The sequence below is a fragment of the Egretta garzetta genome, unplaced genomic scaffold (genome assembly GCF_000687185.1).
Source record: "Egretta garzetta isolate BGI_Z169 unplaced genomic scaffold, ASM68718v1 scaffold108, whole genome shotgun sequence".
In the NCBI taxonomy this organism is placed as follows: domain Eukaryota; kingdom Metazoa; phylum Chordata; class Aves; order Pelecaniformes; family Ardeidae; genus Egretta; species Egretta garzetta.
This window is the reverse complement of record NW_009260614.1, coordinates 1384307-1391388: the sequence shown is the minus strand read 5'-3', so window position 1 is coordinate 1391388 and position 7082 is coordinate 1384307. Positions and strand designations below refer to the sequence as shown.

At 46.5% G+C, this 7082-nt stretch overlaps 1 protein-coding gene across 1 annotated transcript in view; it reads left to right on the top strand.

Annotated features, from left to right (window-relative positions):
- Positions 1-1690: 1690 nt before the first annotated feature.
- The window catches only part of MPO (myeloperoxidase), a 34108-nt gene continuing 28716 nt past the window's right edge, over positions 1691-7082 (top strand). Inside the window, exon 1 of the mRNA XM_035900567.1 lies at positions 1691-1765. The gene's annotated coding sequence lies outside the window, so the exon portion shown is untranslated. The remainder of the gene's footprint in view (positions 1766-7082) is intronic.

Below are 7082 nucleotides of genomic sequence, written 5' to 3'. Positions count from 1 at the left end.
ATTCCTGCTAGTGAATGATCCCTGGGCGTTGCATACAGAACAGGCTCATCCAAGGAAGTGAGATTCAGTATTTATATTTAAAGAAATGAAAGGTATTTCTGGTGCTTGTTCAGCTTGTTCTCAACATACCTTTCCAGAAGAGGTGGTAGGTACTATTTTGAAGCCTTATTAAAATTGGTTTCGGAAACAGGCTTTGCTCTTGTCTTAATTTACGAAATGCTTCCTTGGCACTGAATTCTGTAGTTACCTGCTTCAGTTGCTCTTTTGCATCCTGGTCCTGCAAGTCTTAACACAGTGGCCTCCCCTCCCTCATGGTGAGATTGTGCAAGGAGCCCAGGGTGACCTTGTGTTTCTGGTGAGAAATTCCAGGCAGCGCTTCTCCTGTGACCGTTGTTCTCTTGCTTTTTGCAGGCTGAACTGACTTTCAGTGCAGGGGACATTATCACTGTGTTTGGGTCCATGGACGATGATGGATTCTATTATGTAAGTACAGGGGATGGGTCCTGTGGCTGCATCTGAAATCGTTGGAGTCCATCTAGTGGCAGGAGAGCAAAAATCAGGGAACAAAATATTCTGCTTTTGAAAAAAAAAAAAACCAAAACAAACCCATGTCTGCTTAGTGCAGGGCAGATTGTTTCTGGCAGTCCATGCTCCTCCTGTAAACCTAATATCCAAATGGTTCTTAGTGAATATCTTGGCGTAACTTGACTTCAGGTTTCCCAAAGCCTAGGATGCATTTTTCTGCACGTACGTCAACTGAATCAGCATCTGCTGTAAGCTGATTTGTCATCAAGCACTCAGACACATGGTATCATCCAGGGCAGGAGGCTAAAGAATAAAAATGTATGATGAACGCCGTCTGGCCACACTTCAACGTATCGACTTCAGCACGCACTGTTATCTGTTTGATTTACTGTGCATATGTGGGGACTGTGCCTGCCAATGAGCTGTGTGCTAGACACGATCCGTGGCCCTTGGATCATCCACATTTTCCTGCACAGAAAGCAGTGTGTCTTCACACATCAAAGTTGAGGTTCAGCTCCAGGTAAAGTCTGGAGGGGATCATTGTGAATGTTTTGTTTGACTTCTTTATAGTGTTGGCCAAACAACACTGCTGGGGTTGGTTTTGTCTCACCCAACCACCCGCTGATGAACTGGAGACAATTTTTTTAGGAATACAGACAAGCTTGGTTTGCAACTCTGGACCATAGTGAGCACAGAGGCAATGCCTTCAGCATTGTAGCAGTAGCACTTCATTCTTTTAAAAAAAAAAAAAAATACCAGAGCAAATCAAAGGCCTTTAGAAAGCCTGTGGCACAGTCGTGTTCCAGTTGCATCTGGGATAGCAGTGGCAATTTTTTGAGTTTGTGGAAGTGACCATGTTGCTGGAATACATTTGCGACAGCTTGCTGCCACCTTTTCTTTTACTTTCCTCCGTGTTTTTGCACTCTGAATTGTTCCACAAATAAGCAAGAATTTGAGTAATGAAATTTGCTGAGGTTCCTTCCAATTTGAGTGTTTTCCTGGGCTTCTCTTGGACTACAGCATAGCTGTCTCTGCGTGGGACTGCTCCTCTATTTACTATTTCCTCATCAGCCAGGAAACCTGATGTGAGAAATGACTGTTGATCTTGCAGGGAGAGCTGAACCAACAGAGAGGGCTTGTCCCATCTAACTTCTTGGAAGCTGTAACTTCAGATGAAGGCATGGTTGAGGAACTTCATTCAAAAGACAAAGAAGCTTTTCTGTTGAGTGCTGAGAGCCAGGTAAGATTGTGTGACTCTGCGCAGGACAGACATCCAAACTGTGATGCGGCTGGAGATGGGGCATTGCGCAGCATGCAGCATTGGTGGAATAATTTCAATTATTGCATGCAGCTCAGTCCATCCCATGGGAGATGCTCAAAAGTTTAGAGGGGAGTGCTAGGAGCTCTTTTTGAAGACTTGCCTATAGTGCAGTAAGAGGCACAAAGCAACAACGTCTACTGGGGCCTCAGTCTCATTATGGTCAGGCGAGCAAAGAGCATCCCAGCTCCCACGAGCAAATTCTTTAGATCCACAGAAGGGTCAGTGGTGAAATCCACTGTAAGCCAAGCAGTTCGGCCGCCTCCCCAGACACATGAAATTCCTCAGATATGCTCATACCTGTGTCAAAGAGTTCTGGAGTTATAGACATCCAAACATCAATGCTCTTCCACCCATCCTGAATTAGATATATCTTAATCCAGTCCATGATGCTTTCAGACAAATTTAAAACACACTGAGGAGTTTCCCAAACAGATCTGTGGGTTGGATCCTAAGGCAAGCTACAGGTGCAGGGAATTCAAAGGTTGAGCTATCCCCTTGCATATGTTACTGATACCCTTGGAACAAATGCTTAAGTGGGAGGTTTGGGTCATCTGCCAGGTTCAGTCAGTCCTCAGTGGGTGAGGTCAAAAGGTGGCACCTCCCTGGTCACTCCTGGACCTCATGTCCTGTGTCATTCTAGAGAGTGGGAGGCAGAGAGGGACACAGCTTGGTCCCAGCTCATATGTACTCAACCTCCAGTTCTTCCTGGGGAGGTTATTGGCACTGTCAAGTGGTGGCAGACCCATAAAAGTGTCTAAGAGCAGGCCCAGATTGGCTTTGAGCCAGTCCTTAAGGAAGTATGTGGCCCTGAATCATCCTCTGCTGAACTCCCCACTGGTGCCACCCTAGCTTTCCTTCTCTCTACAGCATCTCTTGTCCTATTGCTCATGCTCAGCTCCTCCTTTTCTCTCTACCCACCTCCTATCTCTATCTTCAAATGCTGCCTGATCTCCCTTAGGCTTCACCTGCAGCCCCATTTCTTGCTTCCATGTATTTCAAGCTTTGTGGGTGCGGCATCTGCACTACAGCCTCAATGCCTTCTTATGAAGAGCAGGTCGCAGGCCTGGCTCAGAACGAAGGTTTGTGGGCAGCTTGCTGGATCATCTTCTGAACTCAGAAGTTGTGTGGGTCCCTTGTGCTTACCTATTTAGGATACTCAGTCCCTTTCCTCCCAGCCTGTAAGTGCTAGTCTGTGCTGGGGAATCACAGGCTAATAAGCTGTTACTGCCAGGGTTTAAGAACCCTGAGGTTACACAGGTCTAACTCCCGGGGGGAAACAAGCAGTCAGAATGGGTTTCCTTCAGTTTCCTTCTCAAAATGAGAAATGCAGTGAGCAGGGACATCTTCACCCAGATCAGGTTGCTCAGAGCCCCATCCAACCTGACCTTGACTGTTTCCAGGGATGGGCATCTACCACCTCTATGGGCAACCATTATTCCAGCCCCAGCCTGGGTCCATGGTGGGATTCAGGTAACCTTCAGGGCTCAGAGAGCTCGTCTGCCACTTGCAGATGTGAAGGGTTTGGCTTAGCTAATGGTGTTTTATTAAAGGTGGGTAAGAAGAGAGCATCTTGGCTGATAAACAGGGTAACATATACAACAAATCTGCCCTTACTTCAATATCCCTCTATTCTGTTGTACTGGTGAGGAAACTGACAACGGTTTGACCTGCCATGTCGCAGGCTTTGTCACAGACCTCGCAGGGTAGCAAGGTCCTTTCTGCTCTGCTGCTAAGCAGGGAGCACAAGCTGTTCCTGCTTGCTGTCGCTTCTCTTTCCTCTCCCCTTTCCACGGGTGCTGGGTTCAGCAGTGGGTGGCTGTTCCCCTGGACACAGCAGTTTGGCCCAGATATCCCTGCCTGTTCAAGGCTGTAAGCTTTCTTTTTCCCCTAGGGTTCATGACACCTTTTTTAGATGCCTCTCAAGCGGTTAATACTAGCCCATATAAAATAACATGTTTCAGGCTTGCTTGCAGGCCCTTCAGACCTTTCCATTTGTCTCCACTTCTCTCTGCCAGAGATCCAACAGAGCTTCTCCTTGCCTCAGCTGTGACTTTGGGTCTGCAGAACAGGAAGCTCTTGCCTTAGGTCAGGATCAATTCGGTAGTTCTGGCACTCAGCTGATCCATGAGCTGCTGTTCTTTGTAGTCTGTGAAGTCGAGGGACTTAGAAAATTCCATTGCTGGTGATTAAGCCAACTTTATCTCAGTGGGAATCCACATTAATTACCTAGCCATGACATGTGTTGGCTGCTTCTGTGTAGTGACAGGCTGCCTCCTGTCCTGCCACCTCCCTGTTTCACCAGGATACCTGTCCTGGGTGATTCTGGCTTAGCACTCTTTAACTATGGGCAGTCCTGCTGCCTCCTTGTGCTTTACAGTCCAGCTCTACCTAAACAGCTTCCAAATACGAAGGGCTTGTTTGCCCCCTTTTGAAAGCAGAACTTTTACCCTGCTCATAACCAAACTTGTATTAGTTAACTGCATTTAAGTATGTTTAGTGATTACCAAGGAGAGACAGAACCTGATCCCAGTGAGTTTTTGGCTTTGTCACAGCAATCACAGCATTTCCAAACTCCAGCAACATACTCCACAGAGTGAAGGAACTTGCTTGTTGAAGTGTTGTTGGCATATACAACACAAAGAGAGGTACCTTTGCTGCTGCTGCCTGGGATGGGGGTAGTGGGGGGTATGCAAAAAGTCACCAAAGGCAAAAGATGCATGGCAGCCTCTGGAAAAGTATTGTTTAAACCTTCTGAAGGACAGCATGGCAAAACAGGCTCCCATCAAATTTACCAGTCCCACCTCGAGACCTAACACATCAGGGAGCATGCGTATGCACTGTGGCAGAGCTTTGGGCTTGTACTAAAGCTAGTCCCAGTCTTAACGGAAGCTTCTCCAGCATGATCATGAGTGATCTTTAAATCACTTGTAACTTCTTGGATTTGATGTTTTCACCCTGTCTGTTCTTTACTCTTCCCTTCTCCCTGCTGCTATGCCAAAGGCCTGAGAATACAGACAGTTTACGTTCCAAATTGCACTGGGGAAGGTGGATCATTTTGAATGATTTCTGAGTAAATCTTAAAATGCTGGCAGCTGAAAAAGGTGAAGCAGTTTAACTTTCAAACTGACAACATTTGGGGATTAGATTAAGCAATAAAAAATACAGCACAAAGAGGCGTATCCAAGAAGTTATGGTCACAAGCTAGGGCCCTGAAACACTCATGCTCACCAGCTTAGAGCAGTTGCTTTAATTCTGCAGCTGTCAAATGGGTATTTTTGCATCAGTAATGTGCAGTTTCTGTCAAAGACTGATTGTAAAGCACCTTCAGAAAGTGTTTGATTCTAATTGATTTCATGTATTTATTTCTGCCTGTATGATGCACCCGTGATGGTTCTTTTCTTCAGAGAATGAGGAAGAGAAGAGTCCAGTGATAGATATGAATGATACATAGAGAGAGAGAGCAACCATGTAAGTTTATGTGAGAAGACCTCTTCAATCTCCCACCCAGCCTAGCACACTGAAGGGTCTTGCACCTGCAGCTTACCCCTCTTCTTGCTTGTAGTTTGACAGGCTGGTTTGGGGCTCTGCTAGCAAGTCCACCTCCAAATCCTCTGGTGGCAGACCTTGACCTGCTAGATTGGTTCTGTAGTAAAGACAAGCCGTGATCTGTTCAGCACGTGAAGTGCAATTGTTTGGAACAATTATCTGGTGGTTTTGGGGACCGTGATGGGACTGTGCTGGATATTCAGGGTCAGAAAAGATCTGCTTTGTAATTCAGCCTGGCCCTTCTACCACTGTTCAAGCACGTCAACAGCCAAAGCTTAATTTGGCCTTTGCAGGATCCTGCTCAGGCTGAACACACACAATATTCAGCCTATGGTTTTTTCCTCTTGATTTTACTCCTTCCTGAGTATAGTCCTGAAAAAAGCCCTGCACACCATCAACTTAAGAAAGTAGTGACATTTAGTCCCTAAAATCAACCTTGTGTGGATAATTGTTCTGTCCGATAACACTTAAAGAAACGATTTGGGGGCGGGAGGGGTGTGTGTGAGACCCCTGGTTTGGGGGGGCAGGGGCAGCAGATCTGTGTTTTTCTCAGTTTCAAAGCATTGTTTTCTTGAAATTGTGCAAATCCATAGTACCTGAGACAGCACTGACACAACCGCCCCCTGAAAACTAACATGACTCTTCTGTTTGCCAACCCCAATAGCCTTTATGAGGATCTCAACAGAGCACTTTTTCCTTCATGTAGAAATGTGAGGGTTTCTTAGAGAAGAAACCCTAATTTTGGTATCGTTTGTCTCTTACCAGATGAATCTGTGAATGGGTTCTATTGCTTTTTCTGCCGTGTAGAGACCTCTGAGAGTATCTGCACATGCTTGTGTTTGACAGTGCTTCTGTGTGTGGAAACCTGCCTGGGCGTCATGTACCACAGCTGGGAATCAGAAGGACTTGCAGCCACAAAGTCAGGAAACTGCTAGTCACTTACTCTTAACTGATCCATGTTTGATAATGGCACTGATGCTGCAGTGTCCGTATCACAGTAAATAATTGTGATGTTTGTGAGTTGGCCTGGGTACCTGCCTCTCTTCCATGCACAGCTCTACAGGAGAAGTTGTATAAGGTTTGTTGGGCCACTTCAGATCTGCCCGAAAACCATCCCACCTTTGACAGAAAAATGGTTTCCAGTGGTGCATGGGCACCAAGCCTCTGCTGCCCCAGCTGCGCAGGGGCCTTTACACCGCTCCCACGTCCTTTGGGGCTGCTGAACTTTTTTAGGCTTGAGTTTCATGGGGAGATCACTGCATGTTGGCGAGAGCCCTTCTGATGTTAGCCCAACGCTTTTGTGTGTTTTATCCAAGAATTCTTTGTTGCACAGTGCATAAATAGTTTCTGGAGCAGAAGCCGGGCATTCTTTTGCACACAGCTAACCCAGTAGGCTACCAAGTTAGCCCTCATCTGGCTTAGTTTTTTCTCTTTGCCTCCATAAATCTTGCATTAGGGGCTGAAAATGGTTCACCTGGATTCATTCAGATTTATTTCCAGACTTCTCAGACCTGACTAGCACTTGGGCCATCAACACCAAGCATTGCGCCTTGCATATGCCTGCTGCCAGGAGCTACGAAGGTGGCAGTTGATGCTGTAGCATTGGTTGGAGGAGTGGACTTTGCAGGCAGAGAGCAGCTTTCACAAGGGCTGGGCTGTGCCATCAAGCCCTCTGCAGCATGTCCTTGGC